Consider the following 24,240-nt stretch of genomic DNA (forward strand, 5'->3'; position numbering starts at 1 on the left):
AATGTTTACAATCTGGATAAAGTGTTTCTTCTGCAAAGCGTTGACTTAATGTGACTGTTGGAGGTTGAACTGTGCAGAAATAATCCAGAACTTCTGCAAATTTGTCGGTGTAGTGAATTTACACAGAAATATAGCCAAGTTAAACTGTTTAAATGATTTCATGTCAGATATTTGTCCATTTTTTTGCATACTCTTATCATTATTCATGCCTGACATTTAAAAAAAAAGCTACCAATTACCAGTAGAGAAACACAAGAAATGCAGTATGAAGTGCAACCAAACCAACAAATACTAGCCTACAGTGTGTTTACCAAGAGAGGAATTTAAAAGATCACGTGAGAATAGATAACTATTATATTTATTGTTGTGCTACATAAGAATCAGAATCAGAAAGGTTTTACAGCCAAGTAGGTTTTTCTCACAGATGGAATTTTACTTGGTGTTCTAGTGCACAACAGTAAATACTAACAAACAGAATAAAAAAAAATGTTGCCAGTTAGCAGGTAGGAAGTGTTATAAGAAAAACAAGTGCAATCAGAAGCTTATAAATCACAAAAAAATAACAGAATGACAATTCTACAGTTTCATTTAGCAGACGCTTTTATCCAAAGCGGTGTATATCGTAGAGTAGATACAGCATTCTTGAACACTGAAACGCATTCAGTGTGCAGGAATGTGCAAATAAATCACCTGAGAATGTGAAAGGTTACATGACATGTAATGTAAACAGCCTGAAATTTGCAAGAGGATCATGATAATCCTATTTAAAGCTGTGTGGTTTTTCTGATAATGCCCAGAAAACTAACAAAATAACATTGCATAAGAAATGCAGTCCCTACAAAATATAAATACAATCAGGCATTACTTAAATAAAATAAGCCTAAAACAGAACAGTGAAAAGTAATGCTTGAAATTATACTGAGATGATTAATTTTGCACATGAAAATGAAATCTTGCACCTCAAAATGAGATGATAAAGAACCTAAAATATTGTCCATTACATTGACAATGCTGTACATAAGAGTGAAATATTGCACATATACTTCTGTTTTATATGTGTTACATAAGTAAACACTAAACAGTGACTTGACTTAGCCAACACGGTCTCACGGGGATTCGTGAAACTGTCACGTCAGTTTTTGTTTTGGTTTCGTGCGCACCAACACGATGTCGTCATGTTTTTCGTGCCGCTCACCACGAGCGAAACCCGCTGTGGTAATCACATCTGAAAGTGGTTTATACCGGCGGATTCATGACGATCTAAGCTGTCCATCGGCGTTTGTGGCCGCCGCTGCGGCCGCCGGACATTCTTTAAATTCCTATGCAAATTCGGCGGATTCATGACGATCTAAACTGTCCATTGGCGTTTGCGGCTGCCTGCATGCCTCTGGTCGGAGCTTCCACTTGGCATAGGCGCAAATTTAGCATCTGCGCGTTTTCTTTACCTCACGAAGGTGTGCTGCGTGTCTGTGCAACTCTCGGCTGAGTACGGATGGTGCGTTCATGAGCGTCGGAATTTTCTATACTACTGAAAATAACTGGGTTTACAACGGCTTACATGTGAAGAATTTGAATGTGTCGGAGACAAAATGATCCCTGAAAAAAAGTGTGTGTGTGTGTGTGTGTGGGGGGGGGGGGGGGGGGGCACGTCCCCACCGTCCCCACCGTCCCCCCCTAAACTGACGCCTATGGTTACAGATTAAACTCGTGATTTCCAGCCTCTTTGGTTTCAGTCTGACAGAACGCAGAAAATACTCAGTCATCTAATGATGGAACACACAGTAATACATCAGTCAGAGGGACCAAATTACTATTTTAACTTTAATGTTTAAACTCTGTTTTGCTACTAGTACTCATATGCTTTTACCTCAGTAGGAATTTCTCATGCAGGATTTTCACTTGTAATGAAGTACTTCTACATTTCTGCAGTGGTACTTTTATTTAAATAAAGGACCTGAATACTTCTCCCACTATTGTCCGGCACACATTTTCCTCTCCTCAAGCTAACATTAAGCCTTTCTCTATGCAGTTATTCAGACATTCACATGCTTATAGGTTTTTTTGTTGAAAGCTGTTGCATTGTTAAGACGATTTTTACAGATTCACATCCAGCACAGATTGATGAAATAAAGAGAATGGTCTGATGGTGAAGCAATAAAGATGCAAAACTTTCAAAAATGAACAACATTTACATATATAAGCCACATATATTGCATTCTCTATTGTTCAAAAGTTTGGGGTCACTTAGAAATGTTCTTAGAAATCCAGTCTAGACATTGTTAATGTGGTAAATGACTAGTCTAGCTGGAAACAGCTGATTTTTAATGGAATATCTCCATAGGGGTACAGAGGAACATTTCCAGCAACCATCACTCCTGTGTTCTAATGCTACATTGTGTTAGCTAATGGTGTTGAAAGGCTCATTGATGATTAGAAAACCCTTGTGCAGTTATGTTAGCACATGGATAAAAGTGTGAATTTTCATGGAAAACATGAAATTGTCTAAGTGACCCCAAATTTTTAAGTGGTAGTGTACATACAGTTTTTTTTTTCCCCAGGAGTATTTTAAAAAATATTAACAAGAGAAATGAATGTTTTTACTTTCTGTAGAACCGGCTTGCTATCAAACTGCACTGTAGCTCCCTAAAAACCTTCAAGAAAATTACTGTAAAACCATCGTAAAGATAGCAAATAAACTTCTATTTATAAGACATTCTGTATAAATTTGCTGATAAAAATAGGTGTTATCGGTTCTTTTCTAGAGACATACCTACATTGATTTGCACACTAACAACTTTGCCTCTGTGCTTGTTTGGTCTGTTTTGCGCTTACACTGTTTCATCAAGACCAATCTACACGTAAAAACAGATTTTACAGTTAGGCAGAGATAAGGCAGCAGGTAAGTGGAAACACTAAAGCATACATAACATCCATTGCACAAGATGTTGGCAAGCAATCAGTCACACAAGAGGACTGGAAAATTTTAACTCATTTAATACAGTTTTTATGTGAGTCATTGGGCTACAAGTTGGAAAGAAACCGACATAGTTTTTGTCTGTTTGCAGAGTGAGACCTTGTCTGTAATTGAAATTAATTAATATACTTTTTTATACAGAAAGAGATCTGGACCAGCAGTGAAACAAAACCTGTGAGACTGATCGGTAGGAAGCAGCAGGTTCTAAATTCTATTGTTAAGTAATTCACAGAGAACGCTAACGACAGACAATAAAAACACACTGACGTAGGAACTGATAAGCTTGTTTTTGTCAATCCCGTTAACAAAGGTCAAAGGCCAATAGTCTCAAAGTGTGTGAGTCAATAAAAAAATGTCTGTTCATCCTACAGTGAGTTTAACAAAGAAAAGTGGGTTAGCGAGCGTGGCAGAGAGTAATACTGTATCTGTGTTTGCTTACCGGTTTGATTTAGCTGTTTTCTGAGTGAAATGGAGTGAAGAAAAGCAGCAGCATCACTTTAACTGGACAGATTTATGACGAATGCTTTGTGAGGTGCTGATTAGACTTGAGTAGAGACACTTATTACATTTTGTGTTTGTGGGTGGTTTTGTTTGTTTTTTATGTCTTTAAACAGATTCTGTTCACGTTATGGGGACCTTTTGTAACATGCAGGGCCAAAGGTCAGCGGTCTGGTAGGAGAAAGCTCACTGATAGCTACATGGAGGCTAATAAACATAGCGTAGTGAGAATGTAACTTTCAATCAACCATCCAACAATACTCGTATTTCTTCAGCTGATCCACATTAAGCAAATAAACTTGTGATTTACAGGATATGACCTCTGAACAGGAAACTACTAACCTGCACCGAGTATAAAACTTGATTTAATTATTAACCTGAACAGACAACATGAAAACATTATTTTAAACTGAACTGCTGTCGCTTGTGTGTGTGTGTGTGTGTGTGTGTGTGTGTGTGTGTGTGTGTGTGTGTGTGAAACAAACAAAAAGCACTGACTAACCCTCTGTGGTGCTGACAGCAGGCAGCAGCAGCAGCTATTGATAAGATGTGTTGTAATTATTTATATTTATTGGTATAATGATAAATATTTGTCATGTCTGACAACATAACTGTGAACGAAGCGAGCTTGGCTTCCCGATAAACTAAACCGTGATGCGGCTCATACACTGTTCTAAAGAAGTGATGGAACAACTGTGGTCATGAATGTGAAAACTTAACTCAGTCGATAAAACACAACAACAAATGCACATTCTGTTCTTTTTAAAGTCAGTTTCATCTTGTAATTTGCTGTCATTCAACGCAGTGTCTGCAGGCTGGACCTGACCAAGCTGAATCTCTTTGTAGAGACAAAGTTATTCTTCAAACACAAGGGGGCAGCACTCCACCACAGAATAGGAGCCACTGCAGCTCCAGAGGTACATGACTTTATATGTCTTGTGTAGTTTTTACTTGCTGGAACATTACAAGGAAACATGTACAGGACTTATTATGGGAAGCAACTCCCAGAACAAAGCCTAAAAGGTGCCAGAACATCCTGAGGTGGTGGAATTCCTTGATCACAAAAATATGTGTTGGATTTATTTATGTGCAGCAGGATTCAAATATTTACAGATCACTGGAACAACAAAAGGGTAGAATCTCAAACTGTGATTTATGGTGACATTTGGAACCAGGAATCATTAAAAAGTATTACAAGTACAAAGATAAACAAACAACAAAATGGGTCCAACATTATTTACTGTTGAATAATAAGAACAATTCCTACCTGAGCAGAGCTGAGCATCACTGAGTGTGTAGTGAAGAGAATGTAGGCGATTTTATATCTTATCATCCATCCATTCTCTATACACCGCTTTATCCTCACTAGGTTCACGGGGGGTGCTGGAGCCTATCCCAGCTGACTCGGGTGAAGGCAGGGGACACCCTGGACAGGTCGCCAGTCTGTCACAGGGCTACATATACAGACAAACAATCACTCTCGCAGTCACACCTACGGGCAATTTAAGTAACCAATTAACCTCAGCATATTTTTGGACTGTGGTAGGAAGGCGGAGTGCCCAGAGAAAACCCACGCATGCACAGGGAGAACATGCAAACTCCATGCAGAAAGATCCCAGGCCCACCCCGGGATTTGAACCGGAGATCTTCTTGCTGCAAGGCGAAAGTGCTAACCACTAGCCCACTGTGCAGTCCTCATATTTATCATTTTATATTCAAAATGAATGAATGAATGAATGAATAAATAAATAAATAAATAAATAAATATATATATATACAAAAATCTAAAGAAAAAGATAAGACTGCTTCATTGAACAATGTTGAACATAAACCCCAACTACCATGTTTATTGTACTTATGTTCTTATTCAGTACAGTCAGAACTGAATATTTTTAACATAATTATTTACAATTTAGTATAGTATCATGGATCTCCAGCATGAAGGGGTTAGATATCAAGATCAATTTTTTGTGCGACTCCTTGTTTTACCAAATCTGTGCAAAGTGAGTGACCCATAGAACCAAAACAGCCCATTAATGCGCAACACACCAGGTCAAAAATAAACCAGTTTGGCAGTAAATGTTTAAATACATAAAAGTAGGTCTACAAATATTTAGAAGATCTTGACTTAAAAAAGTCACTTCTTTTGAAGCTAAACTGTCCAAACACGTCTCAGATGTCGAGATCTGCGCCTCCATCCTTTCAAAGCTGAATACATACATCAAAGTGTGTTTGCTGTGTATACAGAGTGTGAGGAGGATGCTCTGTAGTCTGCAGTGTGACAGCAGGTCCACATATCCATCATGTAGATTATAATTAGAACTCGTGTGTGTCCTGATTGGCTGATAGCTCTCTGGTCAGGTTGTGTCCAGAGTGTATTTTTCCAAACTCTGCTGGAGATAAAAATATCCTCCATCGACTTTCCTGGAATAAACTGAAACACCTGCACTCCTGTCCGACAAACACACACACGCTCCGAATGAAGACTAATGAGGTGTCTCCGGCTTCAAACACAGTCATTCAGCGCCTCTTTTCAGGTTTCTGTCTCATTTGAAATGGGACAAAGAGGACATATGGACTTGCTGGTTTGTCACTTTCAGCTTAACAGCAGAAAAAAGTCTGAAAACTGCATTATTGTATGTGTTTAAGTGTTGGATCTTATGACTTTGTGCCTTGTCCGTCAGGCTGCTGGCATGGCAGGACTGGCAGCAACACGAGGTACGAAAGTAATACACAGCCCAGTTAATATAAAACCGCAGGACGCTGCCAGAGTTTCAGACCGGTGTCTTACATAATCCCATCCAGTCAGAGAGCCAAGGGGAACGGAGACATGGCTGGAGTTTGAGCTGAGGGGGGGAACTTCATGAAGCAAAACTGCTGAGCAAAACTCTGCAGCTTAAAGGAACACAGCTGCACTTTTAAATCATTTTAAAGATGCTAAAAGGAAACTTCAGAGTCTTTATTTTTAGGGGATTTCTCACTGTAAAGTCCAGCTTTCACATTGCATATAATATTGTGATTCATTCTTTTGTAATAGTGCAGCTTATTATCTGTAAGACTGCCACAATTACTAGTAAATCAGAGGAATGGTGTTTAATCATCCCGCTGCCTGCTGCTGAAATCAGCTCAGGACTTAGATCGGTACCAAATATTGCCATTTTTAATTTTGTCAGATAAAGAGCTTTATTTTCCCACATTGATTTTAATGAATCAGTTTTATGCACTTCTGTTCTGCACTTCTAATCACTACTTTGTTCTGTATTTGTTTCTGTTTTTCTCATTTTGCCACAGTTTTGGTCAATCAGTTTTATTTATTCTTTAACATTTGTGCCCTTTATTCAGTCTTTATCCATTTTTTAAACATTTATTTCATTAAATAAATTGCATTTTATCTCTTACACATTTTGAAATTGCCTGTACAGCACTTTGAACACCCTCTCTCTCTCTCTCTCTGTGTGTGTGTGTGTGTGTGTGTGTGTGTGTGTGTGTGTGTGTGTGTGTGTGTGTGTGTGTGTGTGTGTGTGTGTGTGTGTGTGTGTGTGTGTGTGTGTGTGTGTGTGTGTGATAATGGACAATATAAATGAACTTGGTTGCCTCTTAAATTATTTAGTTTAAATTAACAGTGGCCATTCCTGTTGAGAAGAGCTGCTTGCTAAGTAAATTCATTTGGCAAAGACTTTCAAGAACTGCTGCCCAAATATCATCAAGTGAAACCATCAGAGAATTGTCTGCAGCGTTAACGCTACTTTGTTCTTTTCCTTTTCCATAAGCTTTGCAGTACAGACGTCATACTGAATGTTGCTGGTGAACATAAATTACTAATGCACATTTGCAGATAGTTGCGTGTCAGGTGTGTCAACATGAGACTACAATGTGGCGTTTTTTGTTACATCGTCTCCAGATATAACTCTCTGTCACTACTTTTCTGCTGCAATCAGCCATTTGCCACCATGAGAAGCTCACTGAGAGCAGAAAGAACAGAGCAGAGTCTTCTCTTTCTGTTTGCACAGTCTCAATGCAGGTGTACACACCGGTAGAAAGATGTTGTATTTTTACTGGCGACAATGTTGTGGATGAAGTTCAAGAAAAACTGATATTTGGTTAAAACCTGCAAAGTACTCACATGTAGCTGGACTTTTCCACCACAACAACACCTTCCGAGCTCACACCCACACTGTGGTACTTTAATAATTGGTATTTTATTCAACCAGTTACCAAAGATGATACATTCAGACATACAATACACATGCAGCCACCTTTCTGGCAGCCTGGATTCAGCATGACTGATCCAACCTCCCCCCCTCCATGACTGAGCAGGTGTTTCCCTTCCCATTGCTCCCAATGTGTCCCAGTAAAAAGCCTTTCCAGCTGTTCGGTGCTGCGTCATAAATCCCCTCTTTGTCACACCACACAGGTGCTTAGGATTAGGTTTGCCATGCATGTTCTGCATTCATCTGTCAAAAGGGGAGATCTCACCTTCATGGTTACCTGGTGAAAAAAGCAGCGCTTACATAACCTAAAGTTAGTCTGTCCAGAGACATTCAGAGAGAACAAGGTTACCCAAAGTCTCCCGGGCAGCAGTACTTATTTTAGAGTGGAGTATAAATCAGAAACATCATTCGTCGGCTGTTTTAGGCAAAGAGAGTCGTGCCAGAGACAATTCACTTATCGCTAGAGGACTGAGCCAAGGAAAACCATTAGTTGCTGATTGTGATGTGGAAAAATGTATTGGAGGAATGTGTCCTGCATGCAGAACAGCTTAAAGATGAGCAGAACACTATTAAACCAGACGCACACTCTCCTGTATCATAGTTGTTCCATAAAAAGCAGACACGAGGCAATTCAGTTCAAATTAATTCACTGTTTATATCATTTTAAGGGCATGTTACATAAATTAGACTCCTTCGTGTCCCCAATCTGTGAGAAAATGTAAATCAAATGATGGTAAATTATTGCCTTCGTTATGGAACCGTCCTCTAATTTATTCACTGAGGTCAAGATTTTCTTTTTTTCTGGGGTTTTGCGACCAGACTGTCTCTCCTGACAGAGACTTGGCTCTCTTTGGAAGCTCAGAGGACTCTTCAACTTGCCCTTCGAATATTCAAACAGCTCTGTCGATGGACATTAAATGAGCAAAATTAAAAAAACAAAGACGGGAAAACAGCAACTCTCCTGTGCTTAACAAAATGGTTGCATGAACTTCTTCTAGTTATTTATACAGAGAAGCTGTGATTTAATCAGTTAAAATAATGTAAATGGGAAGAATCTTGATGTTCCATTTTGCAATATTTAGACTCAGTTTGTCTGCATTTGAATGTGTAGGTTGATATCTGTCTTTCTACTGTCCCTGTTCTGCTATTAGCTTCTGTGTCCTCTGCAATTGCATGGATGTTTATGTTGGGTTTGGGTTAGAACAAAGTAGACACAACATTGTCTAAGAGCAATGACCGTTTAAAAAAATAGCAGAAACTCACCAATCAGTTTATGTTTTATGTGCAGGTAGTTTATTACCTCCGCCAAGGAGGTTATGCGATCGGGTCCGTTTATTTATTTGTCTGTCTGTTTGCGTGTCTGTGGACAGGATTTCTCGGAAACTTCTTGTCGGATCTTCATGAAATTTTCACCAGAGGTGGATCTTGGCCCAGGGAAGACTCCATTCAAATTTTATGTTGATCCGGTTAAGGATCTGGATTCTGGATCCGGATTTAGATTTTCCAACTTAATATCATCTTCCCTTGGCGGAGGTCAGAAATCTTGGATTGCTCTTGTTGAAACTATATTTTCGAATGAATTTATTTTAAGAACATCTGTAACGCCCCACTGCGAGCTCTTCTGGGCTGCACATGAATGTCTTTTTCCTGTTTAACAGCTCAAAACAAAAAAATAAATGGAAATGATCCTTGCGACCTGAAGCCAGCAACACTCTGACAGCCAGATAATGGAGTTAATTATGAACGCAGTACAAAATGTTTTATGGTTACTTGGAATTTACGTAATAGCTGACAAATTTGAAATCCATCTTGTTTTTTTGTCACACTGCTGTCTGATGGTAACAGATATGTGATAATTAGCTTTTGTTGGAAGAAAAAAAACAAAGACAGCGTATCAATATCATGTTTTATGGGGTGTTACAGCAGAAGTGTTAAGGAAAGTAGTGCTAGGCTCAAAACTGGAATAATTCGTAGCATGTATTGGGATCCAAAAATCTGAAAGCACATGGAAAATGTCTCATACATGAAATATTTCAGATTCTGCTTTGCTTCTTGGTCACTCATCAAACTGCACCAGACAAGTGGCAGCGACCATATAAACTCTTTCATACGAATGGTCAGATGTCTTTGTGTTGTCCCTTAAAGTAGCATTCAGATGGAACTCAGCAGGATTTGATCGACTCCTAAAAGGCTTGTTCAACTAAACCAGACTGCAGCTCTTGTTTGGTTGATAAACTAAGTCTAGACCTGAAGTTTCCAGCAGAACGTTGCTCTCTAAGCAGCACTGTGATAGCAGGACACATGGATTCAGAGCCAGGCGAAAGTGTCAGAGGTCACATTGTTTTGTTGAGCAAAGAGGAGCTTTGTCAGTGTCACATTATAGATGGACTAAAAGTTTCTAAGGGGTCAGGAGCTCCAAAAGACTTTGTGGAAACTGGATCAATTGAATCCAAAGCAGGATCAGCTGTTAAAGTAAAAGTGAGCACACTATCATCAGATCAATCAAACTCTGTTCACTGACTGATAAAAAAACCAAGTAAATTCATTAAAGAGACTAAATTGACTAAATAAAGAATGCAAATATTTGTCAAATCAAGGCTGCTAAGTTGTTATCTCAGAGGACAAATAGCCATACTTTGGCAGAAATGTTTTAACAACTGATGGTACTCCCACAAGCCTTGCTGACTCAGTTGTCTGGCCCTGATAGTTCCATTCTTGTCTTTAAAGCCTCTCATATCTCTCACTTCCATCATGGTGATTCTGAGGACCAACTGTTAACTTACAATGCTATTAATCACAGTCTGGAAGTTTTCATGGTTCCAAAATATGTGCTGGATCCAAAATAAGCCTAAAACCAACATGCATGAATTAAAATTTCCCCCCCCAAAAAAATCCCATCCTAGGAGGAGTCTCGCAGAGCCAGACCGGATATGAACAGATTTGATCCAAAATTCTATTAACCTGGAGACTAATGAAGTGAAAGTCACTCATGGCCACTCAGACCACACTGTTGTAGTCATGAGCAGTGGTAGCGCAATGGTTAAGTCTCTGGGCTACTGATCAGACCCCAGTGCTGCCATCATTGGAGCCCTTGAACAAGACCCTTAACCCATCCTGCTCCAGGGGGTCTGTCCCATGCCAGATCCTGCACTCTGACCCCAACTGGGACATGCAAAAATAACATTTCACAATGCTATAAAAATGCATTTGTGATAAATAAAGGCTTCTTCTTCTAATGTGATCAGAGGAGACAGCAGTTGGATTCCTTCAGATCCACTCATCACTGCTTTTAATACACAGGCTGTTGTGGACAGTTCTGTGAAGGCAGAACCATAAGCAACGGCAAGTTTCGGCTGCTATGGAGTCATTCATGCAATCTTCTCAAGCTTGCCCCACTTGTGAGAGGACAGAAGTGCTATAACATGTATAGCACTTTGTGCTGCATTTTAATGTATGAAAAAGTGCTCTATAAATAAAGTTTGATTTGATTTGAGAACGATGCATTGATGCTTCATTTTTCACCGTTATGAGTTTTTATTTAGGACATTCATGCACCATTTTCTTGTGGGCCACTGAGACAACGGTGTTCTCTAATGTGGGCTCTTTGCATTTCAGGAATGGGAGTGTGTGTTAGAGAGATGAATAGTGGTCCAGCTGTAGTTTATAGGTACACAGATTTTTGTCTCGGTGGGCCTGGGATCTTTCTGCATGGAGTTTGCATGTTCTTCCTGCGCATTCGTGGGTTTTCTCCGGCTTCCTCCCACAGTCCAAAAATATGCTGAGGTTAATTGATTACTCTAAATTGCCCGTAGGTGTGAATGTGAGTGTGCTTGTTTGTCTGTATATGTAGCCCTGTGACAGACTGGTGACCTGTCCAGGGTGTCCCCTGCCTTCGCCCGAGTCAGCTGGGATAGGCTCCAACACCCCCCGTGAACCTAGCGGGGATAAAGCGGTGCATAGAGAATGGATGGATGGAAATTTTGTCTCAAATTCGTATGCTTCGTTAAAGTCTTACAGTGACTGTATGATTTGTTTCTGGTGCCCCAACAGTCCTAAAAGTAAACTGCAGTAAAACAAGAACCTTCCCAACTGGATTAGTAGAATTTGGACACTCAGATTCTGGGTCAAGTCTCAGTTTTGCAAAACGGAGTGGGCCTGTGAGGGCCTCTTTCCCACACCTTTATGAGGCCATGCTTACTGGGCAACTTCCCATGTTGCACTGAGCACCTCTCTAACTTAACTTTGTGTACTCACTCTCCCTTTCTGCAGGTGTCTCTGGCTTCAGAGCAGTTTCTGTTACTGACATCCGGTCAAGGCGGATTGTTGCTGTCCCTGACTCTGGTTCTGTCAAAGAATATCTTCTCATCGTCATCAACAACTACTGATGGTGGAAATGTTGGTTTTCCCTCTTTAACATTGTAAGGCCTTGACCTAATTATGTAACGTTCCCAGAGATGACTTGCGTTTTGATCTAGTGCCATATTAATAAAACAGAATTGAACTGAGTTGCCGTCTTTTATGATCTTCATTTGAGAGTTGAAAAGTTTTGGCTGGTTTTATTAGACTTTAAAGCATTTGAAACATGCTGAACATTAAAGATTATGGCAGGGAGGCTCAGTTTTTATCATTCTGGGTTGATGTATTACAGCCTCTGTTCATCCGAGCTGACTGCAGCTGTTTGCCTCCACAAAGGAGCAAACTCAAAACTTTATGAGAGTTTGCAGGAGGTGAGTGTTTAATATTAAAAACACAAGTTAGTGGTGATGCAATCTTCACATTTCTGTGCAATTTGTTTTGCTCCCTAGTAAAGGAGCGTCCCAGATCCAATTGTCTATCTGAAATCTTTTCAGTCGGGTGCATATTTCCTCAGTGTATACTCTCTATATTGTCTTGCCCTTTCTGCAGAGAAAATGTGGAGGACATTGAGCTGTCAGCCTCAGTCTGACTCTCCAGAGGCCTGCTGGGGAAACAACAACCAAGCATTCCTGGCTTACATGATAACTGCTGATGAAATGCTCGGCCTTTGTGCTGCATAGGGACAGCGATAAAAATACTTCCTATCCTATCGCTGCACGCTCTTTCCTCCTCTGTGCATGTTGTAATAACGCTTGTTCTTGACTGAAAGAGCAGCTCTAACCGTCACCACGTCAAGAATCAGAGAACAAGGTTGCTCAAGCAATGGGGTGAGTTTACGGAACTAAATTTACTGTACAAATGATGTGTTTCTATTTACGACTTGTGCAAAGCTGCGCTGTGTGAGTGAGCAAATACACATGTTCACCACTGAAGCAAACCAAACATGATTAGTCGAACAGATACTAAAAAAAATCCATACCATTTTGGAGTTTTTTTTGGGGGGGAGGGAAGGCTGAATGTAGTCATTCCTGCTAATTTGCAGGTGAAAATCGCAACACTACCTTGTCAAGAAGTGGAGATATTCCAGAATACATCTAAGCTCTCTTTGTAGTAGCGAGGACTTCACGTATTCTTCTTTTTTAAACCATAGTGCACACTTTCAAAAGAGATTCACTCTTAATCTAGGTGCTATATTAGTATTCCAGCATACAGTGGGCTTAACAACACAGAGCATGAGTCTGTGAAGGTAAGTATTTGCAGAGAACACATTTAATACAGATAGCAGGGTGGGGGCAATATGTAAATACAGAAGTGAACAGTGGTTGGTTTTCATATAGTTTGTAAGCAGTGACAAAGGTGAGTGAACAAGGGCTAAGAAAAGGTGATGGAGTCAAGGTGTCTGGCAAACAACAAAAGGTAAAGAGAAGAAGTGGTCTGGCAGAAAGTAATCAATAACAAAAGGTCAAAGAATGTGTCTCCAGAGATTTCCTGCTTATTGGAATTGCACATAGCAACAGCATGTGGTATTTTCTTCATCAGCAGAAACAGGGTATGAGCCCCAAAAGTCTGAGGGGACATTAGCAATGAAATCATAGTTTTGTGTGATTATTATAATAACCCACTGTGAACATCATATCGTCCACAAACATGGAAAACAGCTTTTCAGAGGCTTCATGTAGTGAACAAACATTAGCGGTCTAAACTTCAGGTACAGCCTTGAGAGAGCCCAAATCGATGCTACAGATTGTACATAAAAGATGGATGTAGCCTCCAGTTCTGAAGAGTGAAGCCAATAAAAAATTACTTTAAAACTGCATTCTTTGTAACAGCCAGTGGGGGGCGACTCATCTGGTTGCACAAAGCAGTCTGTATATTGCATAGAAAAGTATAGATTGTATAAAAGTCTATTAAAACATAACCCTACTTCTCACTTGATCTGTTATCAGAGTAAACATTTTAAAAACAGTTTCGAGACCTTGTGAATCCAGTGTGAAATTCATCTTTTAAATTAAGGTCCCATTAAGGAAAATTAGATGATAAAGCAACTTTTAGCTTGTCCAGTCTCAAGACAGAAAAGCCAATGCAAAATGCCAAACTCGAGGCTTCAAAGCAGTCATCTACAAATCAGTGGATGGCGTAATAATCACTGCATTAAATCTTTTACAAATTTTCTGTCTTGCCAGCCTCTCTTTTCTGTTCCATGGATAAAATATATTACATGTCTTTTACGCTTTCTAGTTTTTCCACAAGCTTTTTTTTGTACCAAACAGATCAAACTCTACTGGAACTTAAAGTTTCCAATATATGTTGGCCTCTCCAAGAACAGAACATTAAATAACCTGTAAATGTAAGTTAAAGCAAACGCCAAGAACACATTAACCTTCTCAGCAAAACTTGATTTTGATTTCATTTCGAATTTATGGCAGCAAGAACAGGAGTGTGTACACACAGTGTGTCGCCAGCCATTCAGTGCTTTACCCCAGAAAAGCTGCTGACTTGTTTCTGTGCTGCAGTCAAGTGTAGTAACAGTCTGGACAAAGTGTTCTTGGCCTTTTTTTCTGCTCCTCTCACAGGAGGCTGGCAGGAGACCGTGATGTTTTGGTGGAAAATGAAGCCCTTTGGGAGGTGCAGAACATGTGTGCATATGGGTGAGTGTGTTTGTTTGGACTCTGTAGTGACTTCGACTTGGCAGGGGGTCTCTATAGATAGACAGATAGATTGTTCAGCTTTGTCTGCGTTCCTACTAATTGTCACCAGACAGTTAATTTTAGTGTCTTGTCCACAGATTGCTGTTCTCTATGTTGTTCTTAATAGCACTCCTCTGGCAATTCTTCCACTCTTGATTTGATGTTGTTCTGTGCGATTTGGCTCTAATTTACAAAAGTTTCTTTGTGCTCAGACTTTTGGAAATCAATCAGAATGAAATCTGGATATTACAAAACAGAGCAACAATATTCATGTGTCTTTCTCTTTCCCTTCTCTTATCTGTGTGTCATGGAAAACAGCAACAACCTCTGTGCAGCAAGACTGAAAATGATAAGATTTGCCGAAGATTCGGACCATGCAGTAAAGCAATCCCGCTACTTTGTTTTGCATCTGCCTGCAAATGTTCCACCAAATCTATTCTCCTGTCTCTGTTTTAATGGGACACCGTTGCTGCATCCTTGGCTAAGCTCTGCCCAATATGATTTTTAGAAATGCAAACAAGTTAGAGCTTTATTTATCGTACAACAAAATGATAATAAGGTGAAGTCAGACCATTCTGCAGCATGCAACACTACTGTGTGGCCGTCATTGACTTTTATTTCACTTAAAGCAGACTTTTACACAGAAGATACTATTAGTAGTTAGTAGTAGGAGTTGTGCTAATGGTAAACAAAATAGTAGCTTAATTGTTTTGTTTTTTTATATTGTGGTAGAAAAGGATGAGATACATCTCAAGCATGCAGACTTTACTGTCACAGAATTGACATTCCCAGCCGCCCACAGTTAGCCCTTTTGCTTTGTGGTACTAGCAGACAAGCTAATTAGCAGTTCAGACACAGAAATGAATAATCTCCATTTAGACATTTGACAGTGTCATATCTTATCTGCTAAGGTTATATTATTTTGAAGTTTTTCTGTCTTTATCTGATCTTAGCTAAGCTTAGCTTACATCTGTTTATGCACAGACTCCCATGTATTTTTACCTCCGTACATTTTTAAATAGAGGCCTGGTATCTAATTCCTATCTATTCTTACAGTCTATCGTGTGCTGAGGTTCGTTTTTCTGTTATTTAAATGCAGTGTCATCCATCACGTTTCATAAATGCCAGTCCTATGTGGGTGTTGACATGCAGTAAGAAAACAGCTTAATAAATTACATACCACATGCCTGGTTGGAAGCTGTGAGTTTACCAAGCCCTAAATAACACAGTTGGACTGTGGTCAGCTGCTGGATGATTTCAGTCCACATATCTGTGGACACAGGCTTTGCTTAGAGCAGTTTTTGGACTGGACTGCTCTGAAAACAGGCCTGAGCCGAGCCTCGCTGCTGTGATGTGTCGTTACGGCTGATTTTCTTGGCTCAGCTCATGAAACCGACCTCACTTTCAGCGCTCCAGATTTGACCAGAGATGTTTCTCCAGCTCACCTGGGGCTTGTTTTCAGACCCAGCTCTCCACCACACTCTTAGCTCGTGTTTATTATCGCGATGGAATGAATCATGAACGTCTATTTGGGGATCTAAAATGGGTCTCAGATGACAAAAATGCAGTTTAAAGTGGCAAGGATACAGCACATTTTGCAAGCTGTGGTCTACCTGTATGTTTGTATCAGAAAAGTATGCAGAGTGGTGCAGTGAATTAACAGCAGAACATTAGTTGCAGGGCAGAGATTCAAACCCTCAACCTCTCAGCCTGAACAGCAAAACAGAATCCGGTGGGTCCAAGCAGGTGTGAGTTCACTTAACATCCCTGCACATAAATATGAGCCTGCAGGACACGAAGCCATTTGCAATCTCCCTCTGGAAGCACTTTATCAGAACCTTGAGGAGGACGAAGAAAAGAGGGACAACATTTGTTGTTAATTTAGTTCTGCTCATAGATGAAAGCAGCCCAGTGGATTTATGGCACCACAGCACAGGCGGCCATGTGCTGGAGGTATGCTGCATCATGTGTATGTGAATGCTGAGCAGGCTTTCACTGCCAGGGCTTCCCATTTCACATAGCTGTGCATTAAACCTGGCCTTGCTGTGAGTTACCTGTCCTCAATTCACTCGGTTGGTCTGGGAGACTCATTCACTGCTCATCTCGCTTTCAGTGCATCGTCTGTGAATCCTTTTATGGATGAAAACACAGGTGATTGCAGTCAAACTGTGTGGGCTGTATCACTATTAGAGATTTAAAAACCTTTTCAAAGAAATATGAAAAGAGCTGATCGGGCGACAGTTTCATTCGAAACAAAAATGGCTCTGTAGCATTAAATGGCTGCACCTCATTATCGTTCTAAAACAGAGTTTAAAAAAATGCTCTGGCATGTTTGTGTCCTTTAAAACTATCACAATCATAAAAGCAAAAGTCGCTAAAGCAGCGATGAAAATCTTCGTCAAAACTTGAATTTTTCAGAGCAGTAGGCTGCTGCTCAGAGGTTGTTGTTTCCCAAAGTGAAACAGTAACAGGAGGAGAAGAAAGCCACACTGAATGCACAATCAACTACTCATGGCTCAGAATTAAGTTGTTCCAAGTAGTATTTCCTTCAAAATGGTTCTTTTGAGTGTTGTTGTTACTTGTTGGAGCTGTACAGTGACTTGATTAGCACTTTCACCTTGCTCCAGTTCATTTCCTGGCCTTCCCAGGATCTTTCTGCATGGAGTTTGCATGTTCTCCCTGTGCATGTGTAGGTTTTCTCCAGGTACCCCGGCTTCTTCCCACAGTCTAAAAACATGCTGAGGTTAAATGGTGACTCTAAATTGTCCATAGATGTGTGAGTGTGATTGTTTGTCTCTGTGTGTAGTCCTGTGATAGACTGGCGAGCTGTCCCTTCCCTTCCCCCTAAGTCAGCTGGGATAGACTCCACCCCCGTGACCCTGATGAGGATAAAACGATGTACCGGGCTTTGCAAAAGTTCTGTTACACGGTTTCATGATTTTTAGAGATGTTTACATGTCGGAGTGAAAAATTCCATTAAATAAACTGAAAGTTCTACCTTATAGGCAGGTGTCCGTAATACAATTTTTTTTTCTCCGGTGAAGTTGTATCAAGATGGAAGTCAAAAGAGTTGAGATATCTGCTCTCCTTCATGCTGGCCACAACAAGTCTGACAGAGCCAAGCAGCTGAACATCAGCCGGATGACCGTCCACAGCGTCGCGGAGAGGCTCAAGAATGGTGAAGATCTTTCAGTGATCTTCCAAGAATGGTGAAGACCTGAAAGATCTTCACCATTCTTTAGCCTCTCTGCAACTCTGTGGACGGTCATCCGGCTGATGTTCAGCACAAAGGAGAGCAGATATCTCAACTCTTTTGACTTCCATCTTGATACAACTTCACCGGAGAAAAAAATTTGTATCAAGGACACCTGCCTATAAGGTAGAACTTTCAGTTTATTTAACCCTTTAAACTGCAGTCAATTCCAGCCATTTTCAGTACAAAAAATTGCTAATATTCTATTTTTAATGGAATTTTTCACTCCGACATGTAAACGTCTCTAAAGATCATGAAACCGAGTGTAACAGAACTTTTGCAAAGCCCGGTATAGATACTGGATGGATGTTACTTTAATTATTATTAGTAATTTAGCTGGCAATTTAAAAAACAAAACAAAACATTTGCTCCACTACTATGTAGGTAAGTAGAAATGACATAAAATCCTGACCTTCAGGTGAAGTCAATGTCATTAAGTTACCTCAGCTTAAATTTTGTTTACATTACACACAATATATCAAAGCAGCTGCCAGTTTTATTGTACCAACACAATCCATCTAAAATAACTTTTGCAGCTGAAAAGGCTTATCTAAATTAGTTTTGCTTTGCAACCATTAATTGAATGAAGTGGTGTTAATAGGTCCTTTGAATCATATTTTACAGTGCAGCAAATGTTAAATGTATGCTGTGGCTTTTAAATTACAAGCTTGAGCTTATGTGAATAAACCACAGCACATGAGAGTCAATCAGGTAGACAGATGGACAAATAGCTGGGTGTAAATAACCCCTGAAAGTTTCACTTAAATTAATTGCAAAAGGAATCAGAGCATTAGTGTCATTATTTAATAGCCACACCCTGTAAAGTGAGCATCAGTCCCTGGTAGTTGAGACTGCAGCGGCTGCGCTCACATTTATGCTGAAATAAAATGAGGTTAAAAGCCTCAGTGTGGTCACTCCTCTAGTCCTAACCTCCCTCCTAATCCTTGTTTCAACACGACCTGAAGGAGAAACCTGCTGGATGTACTGTAGCAGGAAGTAAGAAATTCAAACTGCTTCTATTAAAGGATTAGTTGCAAATCAGAACCTAATCAGGAAGATGTTCTCCACTGATGCCACATGTTGTCCAGACTGTGGAACTCCCACCATAATCCACAAAGTGGTTTGAATTGGATGGATACATGCGGATACCTCACCTCACATGATGAAGCAGTGCTGTGTGTTTGTGTGTTAGCGCTACAGATCTGCCATATCTGCTTCCTTCAGACTTTATTATAATGTGTTTGCTACATTTAAGATAATGACTCGTGCATTCCTGGTGCACTGGCGACTTTATGTGAATGTTGAAAATGGCCAGCGCTCAGATGTCGGCCAACCTCAAGCTGAGACAGAGCCAGGGGCCCGTGTTCGTTTCAATCAGGCCTGTAATCACTCACAAGCTGCAGCGCAGAACAATGAAATCCAAAATTATATCCTGGCCTGTAAGAAGTTCACCAGGATCCAAGATGCTGCATTGTGTCGTTGACATTTTGTCCTCCAAGTTCTCTTTTATACACTTAGGTTCATTTAAGATGTGCACGCTCACATATCTTTGATGTGTCAACTTCGGCAGGCATTGTTCCACACATGTTTGCACTTAAGGCCTCACTGCTCTTTTTCTTCTCCTGGCCTCTGTGCCAACTGCCGGTTATTGTGTCTGCTTCCAATATTTGTACTGTTGTTGTTGTATTTGCCTCATAAAAGAGCTTAAGTTCTAGTTGAGTCCCACGTGTGTGTGTGTGTGTGTGTGTGTGTGTGTGTGTGTGTGTGTGTGTGTGTGTGTGTGTGTGTGTGTGTGTGTGTGTGTGTGTGTTGCACTGCAGTACAATTGTTTTATCTTTAAATATACACGTGTATATATTCAAATTTATATATATATGTGTGTCTCAAGTGTCTCAGTTTAGTCACTTAGAATAATTTATACAAAAAGCAGAGCGTAAGGTGAGGTTTTGCATTAATACTGTGGCCATGACTCTATCCTTTTCTTCTAGGATGTGCAGATCTATGAAGTCTCTCCCCACTGGCTGCAGCTCGAGCACACCAGCTCATCTGCCACTCTACTCCAGCACTGCAAAACCACTCTACACTACACAAGTATTGGAGTAACTCAGTCATGCCAATTTGAACAGGAAACATAAGCTGAGGAAGAAAAATTTTATTTCTGTTTAACATTAGACAATAAAAAATAATGTGCAAAAAAAGCATTGAATTGCAATTAGAAATGACTGACATGAAGGTATCAGTCTCAAGTGGTTTGCTGTGTTTGATGTTGATAAGGGAATTCATTTGCATTTAACCAAGTTTCTTCTTCTTCTGACACACGGTTTTGGCCTCATTTACCAACCGCTTCACCTCAGGTTTAAAGCTTCTTTCAGCATTCAACCATTAGTAGATGTTCCAGCAAGAATAAAAAAATTCTATTTATGGTATTTAGAATTCTTTTTTGCAAATTTCTATTTGTTTCATCCTCTCTGTCAGACAAATGATTGAATTTATCAGCTTTATGGGAGGCAGCCATGACAGTTTAAATACATTCCCCATATACAAGTGATTTGGGCCAGAAAAAAGATCATTTAATCAATTGATTAACCATTTCTGACAAAATCTATGTTTTGGGTAACTGATTAATTCTTTAAGTCAGAATAATTCTCTGATTCAAGCTTCTCAGATGAACTATATATTAATTTTTCGAACGATTTTTCTCTGTTACATATTAAGCAATCAACTAATTAAAAAAGATTTGACTGCAGCAATTCTGCACAGAAAAGAATTCAAAATAACACCAGCTTTCCCAAGGTCTTCTGTGTATTAGTTATTTAACGCTGAAAAAAAGAAAAGAAAAAATAAACACCATGTGAACTTTGGCAGAAATTCTGGTTGAGAGGGAATATGGGAAGGAGTTTGGAGGATATTCTGTTATATTCTACTTCAAAAGTGCGCATTTCTAATAAAATTAGTTTAATCTGATTATACTCAGAGCTTTTGGAGCCCCTGGAGGTAGATGCTGTTTGCATGGAGTGAGCATTACAATGACACTTTAAAGAGATGAAGTCAACTGCCTTGCATTAAACATAAGTGAGTCGATTTATGGCGTCAAACCTAAAATGAGCTGGCTGTTGTAGCTGACAAAGCTGGAGAAAGAATATAGTTTATGAGGCTGACAGATTTTAGGAGACTGACAAGAAGCAGCATAATGTGTTACAACAGCGGTGAACTCAGACACATCAAAACAATATACGTCAAGCTGTGAGTTATCTGTGGAAGTTATATATCATGTAGAGAAAATGGCCTCAAACCTCAACCAACGCTGTACCGGACATGTGCATGGAGAAACAGATGTAAGAAACATATTGCCATCACTTGTAACATGTGAATTATTCCATGTGCACGTATCAAAGTGCACCGATGTTTACCGTCAACTATTAACTGGGGACAGACTGATCCCAGTCCTGTCAGTTTCACAGTAAAACCAGCCTTTCACTAACAAACACTGAGTGACAAGACATGACATCACACCTCAGGTTTCCATGGTAAAACATACACTATACCCACACACACAGCACACAGTGCACATACTGTTTCCTACAGAACGCACTCTGACAGGTCGGCCTCTCTGTCTCTTGTACGTCACCACAGACCAACATAAACCCGATTTAGTTGTGGTCTTTAAAGCGGCGATTCATTACGGTGGCAGGTTATGTTGGGTAAGCGGTCCCCAGTCGCAGCAATGACTGGATAAGTCAAAGCTGGAACAGGAGAGCGGTTCTCTGCCGGGACAGAGAGTCCAGTCTGGTGGGACGACGGCCCTGCAGGGTTTGATATGAGCTGTAGTTGGACCATCCCACCGCTCAGGCTACAAACAAACATTGGGTTGGTCTGGGAGTTTCATCACAAAACTGCTTCTGTTTTCTGAAGAAAAAAGACATCTGTGCGTTTAACCCAAATCAGTGCTTGTATAGTGTGTGCTGGGGAAAGCCACAGCTCTGTCTATATGCACATGTATGTGTATTGTACTTTGTGTACTTTGAGGGAGCTCTGACCAGTGCACGAAAAAATAAAAATCCCTTTACTATTTCAAAAACTCGAGCTCATCATATCCTTGTCATACACTATGGAAGTTTTAATAGGGCTATATTTTTACAGCTTTATCAGAAACCATAAAATGTGTCCTTGGCTCACATGGCAGTGGAAACATTCTGTTGCTAAATGAATTCACTGATAGAGGAATAATTCACTCTATTTGTTGCACAAATTAAAATGGTGTTTGACACACTGGAGATCTGAGGACTTAAAGGGCAACTCTGGCTTTTTAAGTTTACCTGCTGGTTTCTTTGCTCAGCATCTAACAACAATAGTGGTGCTAAAGGCATATTAATGTGACGATGGCTTGAATTTGGGTATTTTATTGAATCTTCTGACAAAAATATACAGATATGCAAGTTTATGTTTTATGTGAGAGTCATATTCTGAACAGTCACTTGAATAAATGCATCCTATGGAAACAGCTGGGTTTTCTGTTTATCTGGATGATCAAACACTTGATGTCCTTTCAAACTGTGCCTGAAGATGATAGTGTTTTACTTAAAAAGAACCACAAGGAAAATTAGTTCTGTCAATTAAGTATTTACCAAAATAATTTGAACAAAAGATGTAATTTTATTCTGCAGTAAAGCATGTACAGCCCTAGCCTCAAACACTAGGATTAAATGGTATCCTTGACTGAGGAATCTTCACAGCCTTTCACAGCTGCTTATCATTGTTGTCTAAAGTATCTAATTTTTAAAAGAAACCTCAGATGGGGAAAGATGGTCAAAGGGTAAGTATAGCCACATTAGACTTAAAATTTTCAGGCTGTGATTGACAGTATAACCTATACCTGTTAGTGTAAGTTGTAATGTTACGTAGAAATCCAGGAGCCAGATGAGGTAGTTCAAGAATCTGACCTGATCCGTCCTGGGGGCTTTCCTTTTTGAAGTTTTGCACTAATGTCCAAATGAAAGGAGACTCTAGAACTTGCTGGTGGGATTGCAAATGTAGTCTGGCCTAGGATTACATATCTTATCTGGCCTGAGATTTCATGTCTTATCTAGTCTGAGACTGCATATCTCATCTGACTTAGGATTGCATGGCCCATCTGGACTGGGATTGCGTTAGGATCCCACAGGAAGAACTGGAAAGTGTTGCTGGGCAGGGGGACATCTGAAATGCTCTGCTTAGTGCCACTTTGACCTAATTCTGGAGGAAAATGAATGGATGAATGGATTGTCCAGCCCTGCTTGCACAGATGATATGTTCGTCCTGAAATCAAAGAACAGCTGAAGTAGACAAGACTATAGGTCCATTAGTATACTGTAATAATTCAAAATTTAAGATTTTCCGAAAGTTTGACCTGGTTGATCAGGTACTATCCCAATACTATGAACCATGAAGCCCAAATGTATGCTAAAGTTCAGTGCTTGTACACCTCAGACACAGAAGATTGATGATTGACAGAGTCAAAGGCGATTTTAGTGGTTTGAGTTAAACTCCCAGCAATGTGATGCAGTCATTTAATGGCTGAACTTTGCGTCTGCAGTAAAAAAGTTTCTGTTAAAGCCGAACTGATGCGCTGCCCCTGTGGCTCATTTGGCTGAGGTGCATGCTATTCATCTTACTTAAAATCCAACTCCGGGATTCAAATCTCATCTGGAAAATATATCACATGTCATCCATGCAACCCATTCAGCAGAGCAGAAACCCAAAAAGCACTATTTATGCTCCATTTCAGGCTGAAGTGAATCTTTACTTGTATCCTGTGCTTTCAAAAACAAAAACCACACAAACATGTGATTTAATAGCATTTCATTTGCAGGCAAGGCAACATTGCAATTAGCAATGAGCCATGAAAGAGAAAACTGACCAGAACTATTATTAAACCAAAAGTCTGGTTTCTAGTTTTCTAGTGGATACTGCGGTCAGGGGCTGTAAATTGATCTTTAAATCTGCATCTTAATCAATATTTAATTTATTCTTGGAGCATTTTTGTCTAGTTTTTGGATGAATATAATTTTCCATTGCAAACTTTGAATTCTAGGAACACAGTGATCTCATAATATATCACATTATATCCTTAAAGAGTGCTGCCAAGATTACATAAGAGAAGCCTACAGTCTGATACACTGTATGTGTGAGTGGATATTATGGCTTATTTTACAGACAGCCTTTCATTTAAAGACGTCAGGCGTTTTGAAGAACAGAGTTTTTCTGTTGCGCTGAGTCTGGCTG

General features: G+C 39.9%; 1 long non-coding RNA gene across 1 annotated transcript; it reads left to right on the forward strand.

Annotated features, from left to right (window-relative positions):
• Window positions 1-12,729: 12,729 nt before the first annotated feature.
• Window positions 12,730-20,528, forward strand: LOC110955759 (uncharacterized). Its single transcript, XR_002596008.2, has 3 exons — window positions 12,730-12,866; window positions 14,613-14,687; window positions 19,968-20,528. It is a non-coding gene; the product is annotated as an uncharacterized LOC110955759 (long non-coding RNA).
• The last annotated feature ends 3,712 nt before the right edge of the window (window positions 20,529-24,240 follow it).

The sequence above is a fragment of the Acanthochromis polyacanthus genome, chromosome 5 (genome assembly GCF_021347895.1).
Source record: "Acanthochromis polyacanthus isolate Apoly-LR-REF ecotype Palm Island chromosome 5, KAUST_Apoly_ChrSc, whole genome shotgun sequence".
Lineage (NCBI taxonomy): Eukaryota > Metazoa > Chordata > Actinopteri > Pomacentridae > Acanthochromis > Acanthochromis polyacanthus.